The sequence below is a fragment of the Tarenaya hassleriana genome, unplaced genomic scaffold, assembly GCF_000463585.1.
Source record: "Tarenaya hassleriana unplaced genomic scaffold, ASM46358v1 Cleome60, whole genome shotgun sequence".
NCBI lineage: Eukaryota > Viridiplantae > Streptophyta > Magnoliopsida > Brassicales > Cleomaceae > Tarenaya > Tarenaya hassleriana.
Genome location: NW_010968506.1, coordinates 675,151 through 695,940, shown reverse-complemented (window position 1 = coordinate 695,940; position 20,790 = coordinate 675,151). Strand labels below are relative to the sequence as shown.

General features: G+C 41.5%; 1 long non-coding RNA gene across 2 annotated transcripts; it reads left to right on the top strand.

The window, feature by feature from the left end:
• The first annotated feature begins 13,596 nt into the window (after nucleotides 1-13,596).
• Nucleotides 13,597-14,362, top strand: LOC104799763. Of its 2 annotated transcripts, none has more exons than XR_769612.1 (3): nucleotides 13,597-13,740; nucleotides 14,139-14,156; nucleotides 14,293-14,362. It is a non-coding gene; the product is annotated as an uncharacterized LOC104799763 (long non-coding RNA). The 2 variants fall into 2 exon arrangements; XR_769613.1 differs by having other exon boundaries at nucleotides 14,038-14,156; nucleotides 14,293-14,361.
• Nucleotides 14,363-20,790: the final 6,428 nt, after the last annotated feature.

The following is a 20,790-nucleotide window of genomic DNA, read 5'->3' as shown; positions in this document are numbered from 1 at the left end:
GGCGTGTCTGAACGGAGGAACCGAACACTGTTAGACATGGTTCGGTCAATGATGAGTCAGACAGATCTTCCGTAGTCCTTTTGGGGCTACGCTTTAGAGACCGCTGCATATCTGCTGAACAGGAGTCCAACGAAGGCGGCTGAAACGACGCCATATGAGATATGGACGAGGAAACGCCCCGCATTGTCGTTTGTCAGAATTTGGGGTTGCGACGCTTACGTGAAGCGTCAGATGACTGATAAGTTATCCTCCAAATCTAATAAGTGTTTATTTGTAGGTTACCCTAAGGAAACTAAGGGTTACTAATTCTACATTCCGGGAGAGAACAAGGTGTTCATTGCCAGGAATACGGCTTTTATGGAGCGAGAGTTCGTCTCCAAAAGAGTCAGTGGGAGTAGGATCGATCTTGAGGAAGTTCGAGAGTAACAAGTAGACGCTGAGCCGAGTGAAAAAGTTGAAGATGTTCAACCTGTTTCACTGCCGGTTGTGACTCAACCTTCGACTAGTGAACCTCGGAGATCAGGCTATGAAGTCTGAGATGCAATCCATGTCAGACAACCAAGTATGGATTCTGGTTGATGCATCTGAAGGGATAAAATCCATCGGATGCAAGGGGATCTTCAAGAAGAAGACCGACATGGATGGCAACGTGCACACGTATAAGACACGACTTGTGGCGAAAGGATTCTGTCAAATTCATGGTATTGACTATGATGAGACCTTTTCGCCTGTAGTTATGCTGAAGTCCATCAGGATCCTACTTGCTATAGCCGCATATTACGACTATGAGATATTGCAAATGGACGTCAAGACCGCGTTCCTTAACGGAAACTTGAGCGAGGATGTGTACATGACACAACCTGAAGGTTTTATCGATCCAAGGAACCCGAGGATGGTGTGCAAGCTTCATAGGTCCATTTATGGACTGAAGCAAGCTTCGAGGAGCTGAAACTTTCGCTTTGATGAGACAATCAAAAGGTTTGGTTTCTCACAAAACAAAGAAAAGCCATGTGTTTACAAGAAGGTTAGTGGGAGCACAGTTGTATTTCTAGTGTTGTACATGAATGACATTCTCCTAATAGGGAATGACGTTCCTACCTTGCAAGACGTAAAGTTTTGGCTAGGAACGCAGTTTTCTATGAAGGGCCTAGGAGAAGCAGCCCATATACTAGGCATAAAGATCTATAGAGATAGATCGAGGCGACTTCTATGATTGTGTTAGAGTACTTACATCGATAAGGTCTTGAAACGGTTCAAGATGCAAGATTCCAAGAAAGGAACATTACCGATGAGCAGTGGCACAGTTCTCCGCAAGAGTAAGTGTCCTACGACACCTGATGAGCGAGAACACATGGATCAGATCCCATATGCTTCGGCAATTGGATCGATCATGTATGTCATGCTCTGTACTCGACCGGATGTATCCTATGCGTTGAGCATTACGAGTAGATACCAGTCAGATCAAGGTGAGTCACACTGGATCGCCGTCAAGAACATCCTGAAGTACTTGAGAAGGACTACAGATGTATTCTTGGTATACGGTGGGTCAGAAGACGAGCTCAATGTAAAGGGTTACACTGATGCTAGTTTCCAGTCAGACCCGGATGACTACAGATCGCAGTCTAGCTATGTTTTCTGTTGAACGGATGCGCTGTTAGCTGGAAGAGTTCTAAGCAAGCGACCACTGCAGATTCTACTACAGAAGCTAAGTATATTGCAGCGTCGGACGCAACAAAGGAAGCTATTTGGATCAAGAAGTTTGTTGGCGACTTGGGTGTCATTCCTAGTGCTGATAGCCCCATTGCTCTGTATTGTAACAACAATGGAGCGATCACACAAGCGAAAGAACCCAGATCCCATCAACGATCCAAACACATACTCAGACGGTTTCACCTTATCAGGGAGATCATAGACAGAGGAGACGTACACATTTGCAGAGTGTCGACAGATGACAACATTGCCGATCCGTTGACGAAGCCTCTCCTTTCGTCGAATCATGAGGGTCATGTTAGGGATATGGGCATTAGATGTTTAGCAGTCCATGATTAGAGCAAGTGAGAGATTGTTGGTTTAGTGCTCTATGATGTACTGTTTGCGAGCTTTACTTGGATACATTTGATGTATTGACGCTTTCTATGATTTATGGATGAGTGTTTGATTCATTACGTATATTGCATACTAGATATGTTATGAAATCCATGTATTGTTATGAACAATACTAAACTCCCTAGTCGTATATCATTGTGGGAATAATGATATAATAAAGACTAGTATGATGTGTGATTGATGATCATAGAGATGATCATAGGTATTGGATACGATCACAATCATAGGTATTCATTGGAGAACGGAATACCAGATTGACCCACATGAGATTGTCACATGGACTAGCGTCATGACTTGAATCTCATATGACGGTTCCATGATCGGATCCTAAGACCTGAGATATCTACGGAATCCGACATGACGAGTTGCGTGGAATACCAGATTGACCCACATGAGATTGTCACATGGACTAGCGTCATGACTTGAATCTCATATGACAGTTCTATGATTGGATCCTAAGACCTGAGATATCTACGGAATCCAACATGAGGAGTTGCGTAGTTTGAATACGTCAAACGTTCTGCGTAACAGGAGAACTATAAAGGCGTGTATCAGGTACGACCTCATGTACTAGATTGTAGATAGTCAAGACGGGATTTGCACCTCTTGTAAAAGAGAGATATCGCTGGGCCCTTTTGAATACGTCAAACGTTCTGCGTAACAGGAGAACTATAAAGGCGTGTATCAGGTACGACCTCATGTACTAGATTGTAGATAGTCAAGACGGGATTTGCACCTCTTGTAAAAGAGAGATATCGCTGGGCCCTTCGTGTGAGCGAGACTGTAGAAATATGTGGCCGCACTATAGACGAACATCGTCTATTTCAGACAGTCGAACTCAGTGAACGAGAAAGCAGTCAAATCAGATAAGGTGGCTCGTCCATGCCTTATGTTCGACATATGATATTGCGATGCAAAAGGATCATAAGCCGGAATCATCTCTGGCATTGGTAAGATCACGAACAAACTCTATTCGAGATAGGTAGTCATAGTGTCTTGTTAGAGACCGCCTATGACTTGTATATCCGAAATAGAGATTTCGGGTTATACTGCCACATCGATGAGCCAATAGGGTCGCATACGCAGGAAAGGACAAAACGCACGAGAAAACGACGGAAAAATGAGAAGGAAGGGGCTAGAACGGACGGATCAGAAGGGCTAGACCCGACGGTCTGCCAGGTCCAGACCCGACGATCCAGAACGTACTGTCCACTCCAGAAGGTCTGGAACGGACGGTCCACTAAGGCAGACCGTCCGTTCTAGCTTGCTGGAATGGACGGTCCACATGCTTTTCTGGACCGTCCGTTCCGGGCTTCGGGTTTTTCCAAAATTAAACCGAAATTAGGGTAAAATCACTTTATAAGAAGGAGATTAAAACCCTAATTAGAGAAGAGACTTGGAAAACCGACTTTAGAACTGTTCTACAGACTTTTGGTGAGATCCAAGAGTTTTGAAAGGTGATTGAAGTCTCGTTTTCTCGAAGCACAAAACCGAATAGCAGATTCGGGTCCTAGCAGACAAGTTCCAATCATTGGAATCCATCCCGAGGTGTGGATACGTGTAGAGGGCGAGATAATCTTCCTCCCTTTCGTGATCGGACGGATTCTTCAGTTGATACAGGCCCCAGATCGATTGAGGTAAGTGTTCTAACGTTTCTACGTAAACATGCATGCATGGTTCTAGGGTTTCTTCAAAATTTTTGTTTTATATCTGCTGCGCAAACCCTAGAATCGATCTCTTAGGAATAGGATTCACTCATGAGATCCCAGGAATCCCATCAATATTTTCGATACCTGATAGTACTGACTCAATTCATCAACCGGCACCATCAGGTACCATTTCCTGTCGGTATCATCTAGTACTGACTCAATTCGTCTACCGGTACTAGATTCCACCCTGTTTCTCTGTAATAGTACTGACTCCACTTCGTCAACCGGTACAATTACAGAGACGACCACATAGATTCACCAGTACCGACTTTTCGTTGTCAACAGGTACGGGCTTCACTACACATTCCTGTAACGGTACTGACTCCTCTTCATCGACTGGCACCGTTATGGAAACGTCCACCCAACAACACCAGTACTGACTCCATGTCATCAACCGGTACAGGTGTTACATTTCCACAAGTTTTTGTAATAGTACTGACTCCAAATTCGTCAACCGGTACTACTATAGAAACCACACACCCACCAGTGCTGACTCCAAGGTCGTCAATCGACACTGGTTCCACATCCACACGTCCCCGTACTAGTACTGACTCACGTCGTCAACCGGTACTAAGTACGGGGTCCATCAATCATTCAATCACAAGCATCCCCATACAATTATTTACCCTTTATTTCTATATTATCATTCCCGAATTTTTCTCTTGGAGTTATCCTTCATACTCACTTCGACTTGTGGTTCAATTCTTCCATTTTATGTACTTCCATCTTTTTTACATGCATTCAACATACTTGTTTTATCATTTTTCATTTGATTACATTCGTCTGATTTATGCGTTCTGTTCATCTGGTTTTATTTTTAGTTATGGACCGATCGGTCTTGATGTAGACCGATCGGTCTACACTTTTTTTTGGTTTTCTTCCTTTTTCTCAGCCCGGTTCGATTCTCGGTTTAAGTTTTTCTCTGGACCGATCGGTCTGTGTGTGTGGACCAGTCAGTCCAGACTAGATTCAGACCGCTGGTTGTTCATGGCCCAGACCGTTCGATGTCCGTTGGCCCACATCGTTTGGTCCAGACCTGGATCGGTCGGTCTGGGTCCTAGACTTCGTCTTCCCCGTGAGATCTCGCCCGATTTTCGCCATTTTTGTCCAAATTTTGATCCGATTTCGACTCCGATTGCTACCCACTCATTATTTAACATTCCTAGGTCCTTAATTCTTGTAGAAACACTAATCTACACCATTATTCATGAGAATTGAATCTCACAAACACAACTCAAAACCACTCACCTCGGATTTCTGCATGATGCGATTTTGTCCGAGCTTGTGCGAGCGCCTCAGGTCTTCTTACTCTCTGAAACCCAGGAACCTCCTTGGAATGTCCTTTTTCGATTCCCTGAGCTCCCTTTGCCTTAATTCATTCTCAATCTCTCTCTCTTTCTCCCTTTTCGAAAATCAGGTTTTTCAGTCGAAAATGATTTTCTTCCTCTGTTTGATCCGATTTATCAGCGTTTTCAGGGTCAAATCCACTAAACCACGAGCCTACAGCCAGTCCATGTCGCGTACTTTATGGGAGCAGCAGGCGGTGGTGTGTGGGGACGAGCTGTCGCTCAATAATCGCGGCCGAAAGGTGCCAGATCGACAGATTTTTCTGTCGTCAAGCCCAAACCGTTCGGTCTGGCCCTAGACCATTCGGTTTGGCTCACAAACATGCAGACCGATCAGTCTGCACCAATCGGTCTTAGCCAATTTTTCGTCTTTTCTCCGTTTTTCCCTGGACCGGTCGGTCTACCTCTGGACCGATCGGTCTACACCATTTTTCCTTCATTTTTTCGACGTTTTCGACGTGTTTTAGCCCCACTTGTCCTTTGGTTCGATGTTTATGCCAATCATCTTATTGACTTGTTTTACCCTATTTTATTCCCGAAATTAAATTAAATAATTTATTCAAAAATCGGGATATTACAAATCATCCCCCCATAAAATGAATTCGTCCTCGAATTCTGAATTGCTTAATCCATTTGAAAACCTTCCTTAAATTCCATAATGATTCATTACAGTACAATCTCGCTTGTTCGGACGCTTACAACACTTAAACAAACAGATGGGGATAAGTACCACGCATCTCCTCTCGGGTTCCCATGTCATGTCGGAAACCCCTTGACTTCTCCATACTACTTTGATGAGCGGTACCTCCTTGGTTCACAACTTCTTGACCTTCCGATCTACAATCTGCAGTGGTTTATCTCGAAAACGTATAGCACTTGTGAACTCCAATTCTTGCGGTTGTATCACGTGGGAGGGGTCTGCTACGTAAATAATATTTCTGCTTATTGCAGGTACAACGTAACAGTTACGAAGTTCCAAAACAAGTCCAGAGGGTAAAAGTACGTCAACATTCCCGATGGCAACAACAACAACTTTTGCTCCATTTCCGACACGAAGCTTGACTTCACCCTTTGCCAATGATCTTCTTCTTCGCATCTCTTGCACATTTCCACAAAATGTGAGATGCACATCCAGTGTCTAACACCCAAGAAGAAGAAGTACACAAGTGCGATTCAATAACGTATATACCTGAAGTTGAAGCATCTGAATGCTTCTTCTTCTTCTTCTTCTTCTTCAAATCTTCCAGATAGGCAGGGCAGTTACGCCTCCAATGCAACGTTTTTCCATAATGATGGCAATCGCCTTCCGTTGGTTTCGGCAAGCGCCTTTTCGCAACATTTGCAGATTGGCCAGAAACCTTATCCTTGTTTCATCCTCTCTTTCGAGAACTTTTTCCCGAAACAATGAGGATGTCCTTTTCGAACGCGAGATCAGACTTGGCCGATTTGAGCATATCGTGAAGCTCCATCATGGACTTGTTCGTCCCATGCATGTTATAGTTCATTCGGAACTGCGTGTACCCATCATGCAGGGAGCGAGAATGATTCCGGTCACAGCCTTTGGCGGGAACACGATCTCGTACTGCTCAAGCTTCTCAAAATAATCTTTCATTTTGAGAACGTGAGGTCCTACAGGAAACCTCGTGCCAGACGACAATCAAGCAATGTAGCGAGAGTGTTATACTGATCAATATCGACATTCGCCTCGAAGATCTCGAACGAGTTGAACTTACTGAACCGTTTCGACAAGTCAAAGTTCATAGATCCCAACATCAAGCAAGAGACATTGACGTTGTCCCGCACATGCCGCTGATAAGCGCCTTTCACGCTTTTCTCGGCTTTATCATCTGGTTCCTTTGTCGGGAAAAGTTGCTCAAGGACATACTCTTTGCCTTCCTGCTTGAGGACAATCCTCAAGGTATGCAACCATTCTTGAAAGTTGTTCCCAGACAATCGATCACGCTCCATCAGGGAACGGATAAAGGAACTCAAGTCAGATGAGGAGCGGTTTGTGGGAGTGTTTTCAGCCATTGATTCTACATAATAGGATATGCAACTAATTAGAACTATTCTAACGAGGACAGACGATCAGATTTCAAATTTTATCACTAAGAAGTAACCCTCAAAATATTTCTAGTGATGGATAGGGCCCATATTTCACATAACAGTCGTGTCTGCTAAGAAAATTATCCCACGACGAATTATGCTATTTAGGTAGACTTATCAAATCAATCATGTCAAACATGACCCCTAATGAGTTTTAAAGCATGTTCAAACTCATCTTATACCATTAGGCCGAAACTGTTCCTGTAGTCTAACTAAATCCGAACCACGTTCCTACGTAAGTGAACCACCATTTCACTATCTTGCCTTCTAAAGATAATCCGATACGTCTGCTGATCAAATTATCCCGTGACACGGACGATCGATAGTTTGACAAGTGTCATACTAGTGGGCGGTATAAGGGTTTAAATTATTACGAGGGGTTTTATTTCGAAGTGTCGACTCATCGACTGAAAACATATTTTCATTCCATTCCAAATTCATTTTGGTGTCGTTAATGATAGTCCAACTATATGAACATTTAACCGTATTCGTGCAAACCCGAATTCATGCATAATTCCAAATTATGTTCTCCGAATTTTAAATTCTGACTTAAAACGTCAACACGTAGTACGATGTGAACTGGACTCTGATACCACTGAAGGAAAACAAGAGCCTAACGATCTAATCTCAGCTATAATTTATGTCTAGGTTTACGTGCAACATAATAATTACATATAACAATTGCATGAATTTAAACCTAGACTAACCGGATCATCGTAATATTTACGGTAAAACGTACCTTAAAACGCAGAATCGGAGAGTCGAAGACGTCACAGAGACGAGGAAAGAGCATACAAATAAGAACGCCTCTATCGATATCCACATGTCGGATCAGTATGCTAGTACCCTCGGGATTCGTCGGTTTAGGCAATACGAGACTTTTCGTATTCTAGCTTGGGAACTTTTTTTTTGTCGGGTTTTATGTTTCTGTTGTTTTTCGATGATTTCTAAATGACATCTTATGTCAATTTATAGAAATCTCAAAGCAAATGAAGAGTCAAGTTCATTTAATAGGTTTTAGAATACGAAGAGACAGATTCATCTTCATTAATAAGGTCAATATGAACCTTATTTAATGAATGTATTACGTCATAGGAAATAAATCTTGTATTCTGAAAATGTATCACATACAATGAGACTAATCTCGTGAATATAAACAGACAAAATAACCGAGCAATAAATAGGACCGAAAAAAAATATCCGAGCCTATAACCGACATATATCAAATATATAAATTCGGTATAACCCTATGTGTGTGATCCGACAGGCCCCGTTTAACGGGGTCGTAACGATAAAATCCTATTTTACCGTACACGTTGATAGTGGCCTCTAGCAAGACATATCAACTACACACGTTAAACCGAGTTATCACTCGATTGTGCCTACAATCCTATTTCATCGAACTAATATCCCTTTGTCTTGCGATATATTACCAGTCCAACGTAAGGTATGGTGTCAATCAACCTTAACCAATTCGACCGCTTTCTCGTCCATTAATCATCTGTTAATATAGATTCTGACATCTATGGTTTGGCCAAGCACTTTACAACATGATTAACCACCGAGTAGCCAGCGATATCTATCCCATAATCAGGAGAAACAAATTCTCATCTTGATACGCTACGACCCACCACGGAATCCATTGCGCAACTGAGCATAGCCTTTATAACCACCGTGTTAAGGTGACGTTTGACTATGTCAAGGCACGAAACAAATTACGGGGAATACCAATAGTTATCTCAGGTTAAAGGACAAAAGTGAGATATTATAATAATGTCGGTTTTGATTCATGACCATGAACCGACCATCATGTGGGTCAGCCAGTCACACGTTCCAAACGTGTACCTGTGACTGTAGCACGTATCCAATACATCATATATACACGTCACACTAGTCTTCATTTATTATCGTTCCCACGATAATAACTGACTATGACATCTAGTATTATTCCAAATAATACAGGGATAATGTTTATTATTAATGAACATGCAAATATAATAATAAACGAATAATCATATTATTTCATAAATATTTATCACAAATGTACATCTGTCCGTCTATGTATGAGTATAACTACAACACCAAGTTCCTACAATCAAGCCAAAGATATCCCTGTATGGCAACACCCAACGGCTGATGAAATTCAAGCTCTTCAAAAGAATGGCACTTGGGATATCAATGATCTTCCACCAAACAAACAGGTTGACGACTGCAAGTAGGTGTACAAAATCAAGTACCATAGTAATGGGGAAATTGAACGCCATAAAACTCGCCTTATTACCAAAGGATAGTCTCAAACACAAGGGGAAGATTTTCACGAAATATTTGCACCGGTGGCTAAGCGGCCAACAATGAGGGTACTATTTTGTTCTTAACTGGATTCTTTCTAAGATTTGTCTCATCGAATTTCGCCGACCAATCTTGAGGGAGCATGTTGAAGAACAAGAGAGTAATCAACACAACACGAGCAGACTTGAGGAGCAAGAAACGATCGGATTAGATGGGCTATGAGTGGATTAGGCCCAAGGTTGGTCCAATACACTTGATCAGATGGGCGACGAGCTATTTAAGCCCAATGTAGGCCCAAGGAGTTAATGACAACAAGAGAAATGGGAAAGAAGATCATAACAACCAAAATCAAGCAAGGAATAAGTTTCTTACCTTAAATGTACATAGCCGTTAGCCTCTTTCCATTTTGTACATGTCAAAATATCGTTATATGTATAACAACTCATGTAAACAATTAATCAAGTGAAATAAAGTGAATTCTTTGTATATTCACCCCCTCTGAAACCCTATGTGACAGTCCAGGATACCGTAGGAGGGAGGAGAGTGATTGTCAGTGCGAGAGACACAGACAAGAAGCGGATCCTGATGAGCTTTTGGGTAGGGGGTATAGGGATGAATCGAACGCACCGAAATGAGAAGGATCCGAGGGCTCTGTAGGTACGTGACTATACAATCAAAGATAACTTAAAGGAATTGATTGAGCTACTCATAGCAACAAGATGTGTATACCTTTTCGGTTGTCCATCTCGAGAGAACTCCAAAGTTAAGCGTGCTCGTTTTGGAGTAGTCTTAGGATGGATGACCTCCTAGGAAGTACTTTCCGGTATGTGTGCTAGTGAGGACAAAACACGCTAAAAGGTCTCATGTTGGTGTGTGAGGATAGCTTTGATATTTCTTAATGGCCTCGGGACGTTACAAATGGTATCAGAGTCGGTATTCTCCCAGTACGGTGTGGTTTGGGGACGAACCAGACAGAAGGTGGTGGGTCTGTGACAGTCCAAGATATCGTAGGAGGACGGAGAGTGATCGCCGGTGCGAGAGGCACGGACAAGGAACGACTCCTGATGAGCTTCTGGGTAGGGGGTATAGGGATGAATGGAACGCACCGGAATGAAAGGGGTCTGAGGGTTGTGTATGTATGGGACTACACAGTTAAAGATAACTAAAATGAATTGATTGAGCTACTCATAGCAACAAGATGCATCTACCTTTTCAGGTGCCCATCTCGAGAGAACTCCAAAGTTAAGTATGCTCGCTTTAGAGTAGTCTTAGGATGTGTGATCTCCTGGGAAGTACTTTACGGAATGTGTGTTAGTGAGAACAAAACACGCTAGTTGGTGTGTGAGGATAGCTTTAATATTTCGTAGCGAATTCGGAGCGTTACACCCTAGTTCATACTTGTCTTCTTCTTGGTCCAAAACCTGCAATCACTCATGTCCCAACCTATTCTTTTGTTACGTTCAACACGTAAATCTCCTCAAACTAAAGGTTTCTTCACTTATTTCATTCACTTTGGATTTACAGCGAGAGGAGGAACATCGTCATCCTCTTCAAAGGCTTCCCATAGGACTGTTCCTTTCATGAAAAACTTTATTTTGAAAGTCCATATCTGATAGTTTTCCCCGTCGAACATTGGTGCGGCCAGATTCGATAATGTCGAAGAACTTAATCCATCATTTTGCTCCATTTGCTCATAGATTTCGATTTTTTCTCACGATCCTACCAAGATCAAACAAACGCTCTGATATCACTGTTAGTTTTTGAGATTCTTTTTTTTTTTTTGAACTCACACTCTCACTGATACACTTTTGATCAGAACCAAAAAATTTCGGATGTATAGAAGAGATCTTCTGTTTTTCTTGAAAATATGCTTCCATTCATAAACGTTTTTGCTCCATAGTTTTATATATATAAACACAAACATATAACTACAACATAGAAGTTACAGACAATTTAATTCATAACACAAACTGAAACATTAACTACTAATTTGAAAATAACTGCTTCTACGGACTGTTGCACGTCAGAAACATTCTTTAATCTTCTGCTTCTCTTACACAGGCTTGAGTCAGTTTCTAACATACCCCATAACCCTCGCTTAAAAATATTGGGGTGAGTTCAGGCAAATAATAGGGATCAGATTTCGTGAGCAATAGTGGAATTAGTTTCACCTTGGCCATCGTGTTAAGATCTTTTAGCTTCCGAAGGTCAAATCCTCCTTCTTTCTTCATCCTTCAATCTTCGTTCCAGTGCAAGAATGTCTTCGAATTTGTAGAAATAAAAATGGTGATTATATTAGAGTACGACTCATTTGACTCACTATGATCATTCCTTATGATTAACTTCGATTCTTATGACTCATTACTATCTTTCTGTATCACTTGACCTATCAGTCTGACTCACTGTGATCCACATGCCTCAATGCGACCTATTAACTCATTACAAATCATGTGGTGCATACTAAATGACTCGTTACAATCTATATCACTGCAACCCATCCTTCGGAGTCATTCCGATACACCATCATTCAGACTCTTACACCTTATGCAACTTACCATGAACTTATCGAGACTTAAATCCTAAACTAAAACATCAAAATAAAGTTCAACATATTTGCATCTTTCATTACATACCCATTTCTACGTATGACTCACTATCCACCTACAGCTAACTACGATCATTTCGATATGTCTTTTACCATAAATCAAAGGTAAAGATAGATATACTTATTTTTTAAAATGACTACCCATCCATAGTACTCTCTTCCTCACAACTCCCTTTTAATGATGTTGGATTCTCTATATAATTTTTTTCCTCTATAAATAAAAAGTTTCAAGTCCTAAATTTATATACATCATTCATATTTTTTTCTCAAGTAGGGTTTTTATCCGGCAGAAAAGTATCTTTCTGGATTGAACATGTGACAATCCGTTCCCGAAATTATGGGATAAGATTGAGAAATCGTGATCGAGATCCGAAGAACCGAGGACTATAAGCTTTAAATCTCGAATAAGCTTTTTAAATAATTTTAAAAGTTTAATAAGATGTATAGATAGAATAAAAATGAAGTTCCGTTAAATATTAGACTTTAATTGGAATGCAAGAAAGTCAGTTTTAGTATACTTTAAAACCCAAAAATTATTCTGAAAACTAGAACTTATGTCATAGACTGTCCAAACCAAACATAGGACCGAGCCGGACTTAAAGCTCAAGTATGGGTAGACATAATTCGATCGAACTATAGAGATCAAGAGGACGATTTTAGGTATAAGCCATATATATTCATAAAAAAATCCAGAAAACGAGATACTAAATTATTTTATAAATTTTATATGATAGTAACGTAACACACAAATTTAATATATGTATTTCAAAATACGATCATGATTACGTGAATTATTTAGGATATAATGAATTATAGCTAATGAGATATAAAAGGCAATATAAAATATTATTATACGCAATCTATAACATTAGCAGTCGTATATATTTAAATGTATGTGTAACACATAAAACATTATTTCATTGATAAATAATACAAGAGTTCAAGATTGAAGTTGCACAAGAAGACAAAGGTATAAGCATATAATTACATATTTAATTATATGCATATTGACACAGACGCACAACATTAAAATGTGTGTATAAATTCTAAATAAAATTTTTTAAAAAAAAAGAGAAAATAATGGCATAACACTAATCTAGGGCTAAAAGTCGACACCAATACCAAAATATTTCATGCGCTAATCATTCTCCACTAATTTAAATGATGGCATAACACTAATCTCATTCGGCTTCTTCTGCACTACTTTTCCGTAATGGCCTACTCTCTCTTTTCTCTCTACATACACGATCATCACTTCCACTCATTCCTTCACTCATTAATTTAATCACTCCCTCACTCTTATCCTCTCACATGCACGATCATATCACAATAATTAAAACAAAAATATATAAGTTTTCCATTATTCCTTTCCTCATCCACGGTTTATATTCTTCCCAAGCACTTTCACTCTTGTCCTTGGCATTTTTATCACATTTCTTCATCTCTCTTTGTCCCTCACACGACTCGCTCTCTCCCTCTATAATATCCAGCCATCTTCTCTTCGTTTTGTTACAAGAAAACTCCTGCAAATCCGGTTGAAACTCACACTTCGCGTTGTCCATAGTTCTCTTCGTTTTTGGTAAGTTCTCTCCATGTTGTTGTAGAAAAATAAAATGCGGAAATAAAATAAGACAAATAAGAAGAAACAGAATTACTTTTATTACTACATCTCTTCTTCTTGTGGTTACATTACAATGAAAATGAAACACATATTTATTGAAAAATTAAGAAATGGAGTAAAAAGAAAATATAAATGCAATGGAAACAAATCAGATACATAATATTTGGCATAATGATATTGTATCCATTATTATTCTCCATCATATCTCAAATCTTATTTTACTCCAATCACATATTCGTTTTTCCATTTTAACAGTTGTTGCAGCTCATTTCCTCCAAATTTTCGTCCCTCCTCCTAACATATTAGTGTGCATCTTCCAGCCTTTTACATACCTCTTCCCTCTCCATTTCTTGCAGGAAAAAGCTTCATCGATGGTTGGTGCTTTTTTTTTTTATCACATCCATTCTTCTTCGTTTGATAAGTTGTTCATCGTGTTGCCATGCTATTCCTCTATAAGTCTCGGTACATCTTCCCTAAGATGTTGCATGCTCTTTCTTCTTTCAATTACAGCAACTTTGATGAAGATTCAAGCTGCTCTTAAAGCTTTTTCATCTCCATTTTCGCTCACATATGTGTGGTGAGATTCTTTAAATTCTTGACTCCAAACAATTATCGTAATCCCCTGCATGTTTCAAGTTATATTTTTATCTGTCTCCTTGAGTGTCCTATGATGTTAACTAAGAATACTGAATGAGGTTTAACTCATTTGAAACCAAAGAACAACCTATCGAAAATATGTACCTCTAAGATCCTTTACAAATTGCCATGTTTGTCCATTTTGGTTCAAGAAATACTTTAAAAATTGAGTTCTAATTCATGGAAAATAGAAGAGAATATTTAGAACTCACTTATAAACAAAGAACAAACGAACTGAAACCAAGAAAACGAGCCACTTACTCCTTATGACTTTCGGACCTTTTTACTACCCACATACATGCTAAGTTATAACACAATTTAAATGCTTGAACAAGTTTCTAACACATTTTAAATGCTTAAACAATTAGCACTAAATCATAAAAGAAAACATAACTAGTTATGAAGCCAAGAATTCATCCCATAGTTATTAAACTCTCGGGCCCTCTTAGCTACTATTGTATGTTTGGTTAGTAATGGGATTATTGTTGGTTTAGTGCTCTATGATGAACTGTTGTATGAGCTTTCTTTTTATACATTTGATGTATTGACACTTTCTATGGATGAGTGTTTGATTCATTACGTATTGTGGATACTTTAATATGTTATGAAATCCATGTATTGTTATGAACAATACTAAACTCCCTAGTCATATATTGTTGTGGGAACAATGATATACTAAGACTAGTATGATGTGTGATTGATGATCATAGAGATGATCATAGGTATTGGATACGATCACAATCATAGGTATTCGTTGGAGAACGGAATACTGGATTGACCCGCATGAGATTGTCACATGGACTAGTATCATGACTTGAATCTCATATGACGATTCCATGATTGGATCCTATGACATGAGATATCTACGAATCTAACATGAGGAGTTGCATACTTTGAATACGTCAAACGTCCTGCATAACAGGAGGATTATAAAGGCGTGTATCAGGTACGACACGAATCATGTGCTGGATTGTAGATAGTCAAGATGGGATTTGTACCTCTCGTAAAAGAGAGAGATATCGTTGAGCCCCTCGTGTGAGCGAGACTGTAGGAATGTGTGGCCACACTATAGACGAACTTCGTCTATCTTGTACAGTCGAACTCAGTGAACGACAAAGCAGTCGAATCAGATAAGGTGGCTTCTTCATGCCTTATGTTCGACGTATGATATCGTGATACAAAAGGATCATCAACCAGAATCATCACCGACGTTCATACGAACAAACTCTATTCGAGATAGGTAGTCATAGTGTCTTGCTAGAGACCGCCTATGACTTGTATAAACGAAATGGAGATTTCGGATTATACTGCTATATCGGATGAGCCTACAGGGTCACACACACAAGAAAGGACAAACGTGCGAGAAAAGACGAGAATTTCCCACTAGAGTGGAGGCCAGACCGTTCATCCATAGGTCTGGACCAACCGGTCCAGCCAGACCGATCGGTCCAGACGTAGACTGATCGGTCCAAAGCTAACGTGCAAATGTTGCTTAGTCCAGAAAATGTTCCAGACTGATCGGTCCAGAGGCCTGGACCGATCGGTCCACATGCAAAAGCTCCAAATCGATCGGTCCAGGCATCGGGATTTCCTTATCTCGCCCAAATTAGGGTTTTAAGGGTAAGGAACTTTGGGGAACGCCTCGAAGCTTGAGGACACGACTTTCAGACCCTTTTGAGAGGTTTTGAGAGTGGAAAAACCTAGAGTTAGATCCCTGAAACCCTTGCGCAAAGAAGAAGTGTTCTTCAGTCCTAGTAGATGAGTTTCAACCGTTGGAATCCTTTCCGCCGTGTGAATACGTGTAGAGGGCGAGGTATTCTTCCTCGGACGAACTCTTCGATTGATACAGGCCCCGGATTGATTGAGGTAAGCGTTCTAACGTTTCTACAAGATCATGCATGCTAGGTTTTAAGGTTTTATCAAAAATTTTGTTTTACATCCGCTGTGCAAACCCTAGAACCGATCTCTTAGGAATTAGATTCGCTATAGAGATCCCAGGAATCCCAACAGTGGTATCAGATCCTGGTTGCTCTGTATAATTTTGTTAGAACCCGATCACGCACGTTATAGGATTTGAATCGTTTGAATCCGTGTTTGCTTTTGGATGCTATGCATGAATTGATTGTAGATCTAGAGTAGATTTCATGTTCTTTGTTTGCATAGTGTGCAAAAGGTTCGAATTCTGAGTTCACAGGCGAAAACCGGGTCAAATTTGGGTCTGAAACGGGGCCGAAATGACGAAAACGAGATCTAATCACGTTTTTCGTCTGGACCGATCGGTCTGGTCCTCTGGACCGATCGGTCTAGGGTTTCGCGTGTCGGTTAGACCGACAGATCTGGACCAAACGGTCCACACGTGTGGACCGATCGGTCTAGGCCAAGACCGAACGGTCTGGAGGTTCAGACCGAAAGGTTTGGACCGTTCTGGACCGTTCAGACCGATTCACGTAGACCGACCGGTCTAGGCTCTGGACCGATCGGTCCACATCCCGAGGTTAGACCAAAAATTTTGGTTCTTCGTTTCGGGATTTAGTTTGAGCAATAGTTGCTTAACCTGATCAACTGTGATTCAGAATAACATGATTCGTTCGTTTGGATGGTCCATAGTGAATGAATGCATGTAACTTAATCAAGATATTAGATATGCTTGATTGAATGGGAGCTTCGGGATTGAGATTACATAATCGAATGGATGGTCTATTCGAATTATGTAGTACATCTGATCAAGGAACAATGGTTGATCCTTGATTCGATTCGTACAATCGTTGCACAGAAACCGGTTAGATCTAGGAGCTCTGCGAGTAAAGCACTTGTCAAGGCCTCGATCGTACGTGTCATGGGTCATTGCCAAAGCTGGGTGTGTCGTGCTATCTTGGTGAGGCAAGATGGAGAAATGGTGGTTCTCATAGCTTGAAAGTAGATGCTTGATCTAAGTGTGGTTTTAAAAATCCTTTTTATGTAATGCTAAGCGTGTACCTTCCATTACTAGAGCATTTTTCAAGGCATTGATCGTCCGTAACACGTGTCATGCTAAAGTTGAGCGTGCCGGATTATCTTTGTGAGGCAGGGTGGGAAATCGTGGTTCCCACAGTTTGAATATGGTTTAGCTTAGGTTAAGTTGTCAAGTTTGACTTGAGACTTAACGGTATAGATGAGACGAGTATGCAATGATATTTGATATCATAGTCTCATAAAGGATCTAAGAGTCACATTGGATGTGGTTGACATTAGATGTCTACCTAAATAGCATAAGACTGAGTGTAACAACTCATTCTTATATGAAATATGGATCTTAGTCCCATATAGAAAATTATTGTAGGGTTATTTTTCTTTATGGGAGTATAGCTTGTATATGCATCGATGTTGTCATTGATTGATGATGGACTAGCTGGTAGTAGATCATTGATAGAATCTGCATTTTGTTTTGTTCAATGTGCTTTGTCTTTTTCTATAGGACATGGCGTCAACCGGTAATGTACCGAGTTTGACGATACGATCTATCTTTGAGAAGGATAAGTTAACCGGGACGAACTTCTTGGACTGGTATCGTAACTTGAGAATTGTTCTCAAGCACGATAAGAAGTCATACGTCCTGGAAGGGGCTCTACCACCAGAGTCTGCGGCTAGTGCCACGAGAGCTGTCAAGGATGCTTGGTTGAAGCATCAGACTGACGACAACGAGATTTTCTATCTTATGTTGGGAAGCATGGCCCCGTATCTGCAGAGACAATTTGAGGGGAAGAGCGTGTTTGATAAGATCAACCAGCTCAAGACCATGTTTGAGGAGCTAGCGCGTACTGAAAAGTACAAGACGCTGAAAGCTCTGGTGAAGACGGAGATGCCGAGAGGTAGCTCTGTCAACACCCACGTCCTTAACATGAGAGTTCATATTGAGAAAACTTGAGCGTATGGGAGTGAAGCTCGATGGAGACTTGGTCGTGAACCTGATCTTGATGTCATTGTCCGAGGACTGTAATCAGTTCGTGATGCAATACCATATGCACGGGATGACTAAGAGTTTAGCCGAACTGCATGGGATGTTGAAATCGGCTGAGCAGGATATCGTGGTCCCCAAGACTGTGCTTGTTGTTGAGAAAAACTCCGGCAAGAAGCGGCGAGGTAAAGCGAAAAAGAAGGCGGCGAAAAAGGTAAAAGTTACCTCTACGCCTAAGCCTAAGCCCGATAAGGGTGACTGTCATTACTGCGGAGTGTCTGGACACTGGAAGCGTAATTATCACCTTTATTTGGAGGATCTGAAGAACAAGAAGCTTGATTAAGCTTCTGCCTCAGGTATTCATGTTCTAGAAGCTAACATCTGTACTACATCTTCGTGGGTATTGGATACCGGAAGTGTCTCACACATTTGTGGAAATGTGCAGGGATTAAGAAGAAGTAGGATGCTAGCAAAGGGAGAAGCGGATCTGCATGTCGGAAATAGAGCAAGAGTTGATGCATTGTGTGTTGCCGTTTATGATTTGCATTGTGACACCCGTAACCCGTGTACAGTATATGGATTATGCCACATGGACGATATAATAATAAAATAATAAACCGCGGAAGCGAAAATACGAAATCCAAAAAAACACATTTTTCAAACCGATAGAGTATGCAGCGGAAATACAAGCGATCAGTATCGAAGAAATAACACATGTCCGAATAGTTATAATTTAACCGTACAAAATGCGGGAATACAAGTCTCGTAACCCAAAATGTAATTCCCGTACATGATGTTGCGTCTCTCAGGTCGTCGTCGGCTGGATGCGCTAGGCGTAATCCTCGTGATCTGAAAAAAATATAAACCACGAGGGCTAAGCACAACTGCTTAGTGAGTAGCCCGGGTTGAACCCGGTAAACCCGTTCTCAGCGAGGACGGTGTTAAATCGATAATTCACAAACAACATACAACAATAATATTCATGCATAATCACATCACATTAGTCACAAATATGTCAAACACAATCATACCCATATGATGTCACATCATAGGGTTAGCCAAAGATCCTAGTCATAACAACATGACTAGAAGCGTCTCACACACGCCTGCCACTCGCGTGACGTTGGCCATCACATCACATGCGACCACGCGCGTCTCCTGCGCCTGTCACTTGCGTGACCTCCGATGTCAAGTCCATGACACAACGGAAATACAAACACACCCGTATGGAGTCATAACCCTAGTCAAGTCCATGACTAGGGGCGCCTCACACGCCCGTCAAGTCCATGACATTGGTCGTGTCAAGCCCATGACACAATAGAACACAACACCCGTATGGAGTCCACTATAGGGTTTAACCATAGCCCTATCAAGTCCATGACTAGGGCACCTCACACGCCCGTCAAGTCCATGACGTTGGCCGTCGTGTCGCACACGACTATATCACAAACACAATCATGTTGCACTCGTCGCACGAGTGAGCTACAAACATGGCAATCAACGTGCATATCTTCCCAATACAATCACGCGTATCGCGGTATTCGGCCCCGACCGAGATACCGATTAACGCCATGCAAACTTCCCAGAATAATCACGCAACGAGTCACTCTCATCGTTGGATCGCACAACTCACCGCGTGAGATAAATCGGAAAATTAGCCAAAAGAGGGTTCTGTGACCTAGACCGGTCGGTCCAGTGTCTGGACCGGTCGGTCTAGCCCTATTTAGGGTTTCGGTGTTCCGCGAGTCCAGACCGGTCGGTCCAATGTCTGGACCGGTCGGTCTGAGGCTCCCAGGTCAGACCGGACGGTCTGTGCCCAGACCGATCGGTCTGAGGCCTGGACTTCGTCTTCCTCGCGAAAACAGGTCTCTAGTCCGACTTTGCTTGGTCATTTCTACCTCATTTCTCAACCAAATTCAGTCCCTAAGTTGCTACATGCTCATTGAAGTGTCCTCTATCTAATCCAAACAACAAATCATCGAAATAACAGAATAACATGCTCAGAACGAGCTCACACAGATGGAACTCGAGCCACTCACCTCTGTTTCGGTTCAGATCTAGTTTTGGCCAGATTTTGAGGTGTTTTCCGATCTGTTGCTCACCGCAAACCTCTTCTACACACTTTAGGGATGTCCCCCTTTGTGTTTACGAGCTTCCCTTACGTCGATTCCCTTTGGTTTTCGCCTTCTCTCTCCCTTTTCCTTTTTCTGCAATTCTGGTCTGAAATGGTGAAGTGTCTGTCTTGGAGTGTGTTTCTAGCACGAGAGAGAGGTGGGATGGGCTCAAGCCCAGGCCCATGGGCGAGCCTGCAACGCCCTGAGTGGATTGGGTGGCGATTTGATGCCGGTGGGCCCCGGAAACGCAGAGAGAAGTCGGCCTGAAAGTGGCAACTCGGCCACTTGCATCCCCTGTTCGTCAGTTCCCCAGACCGGTCGGTC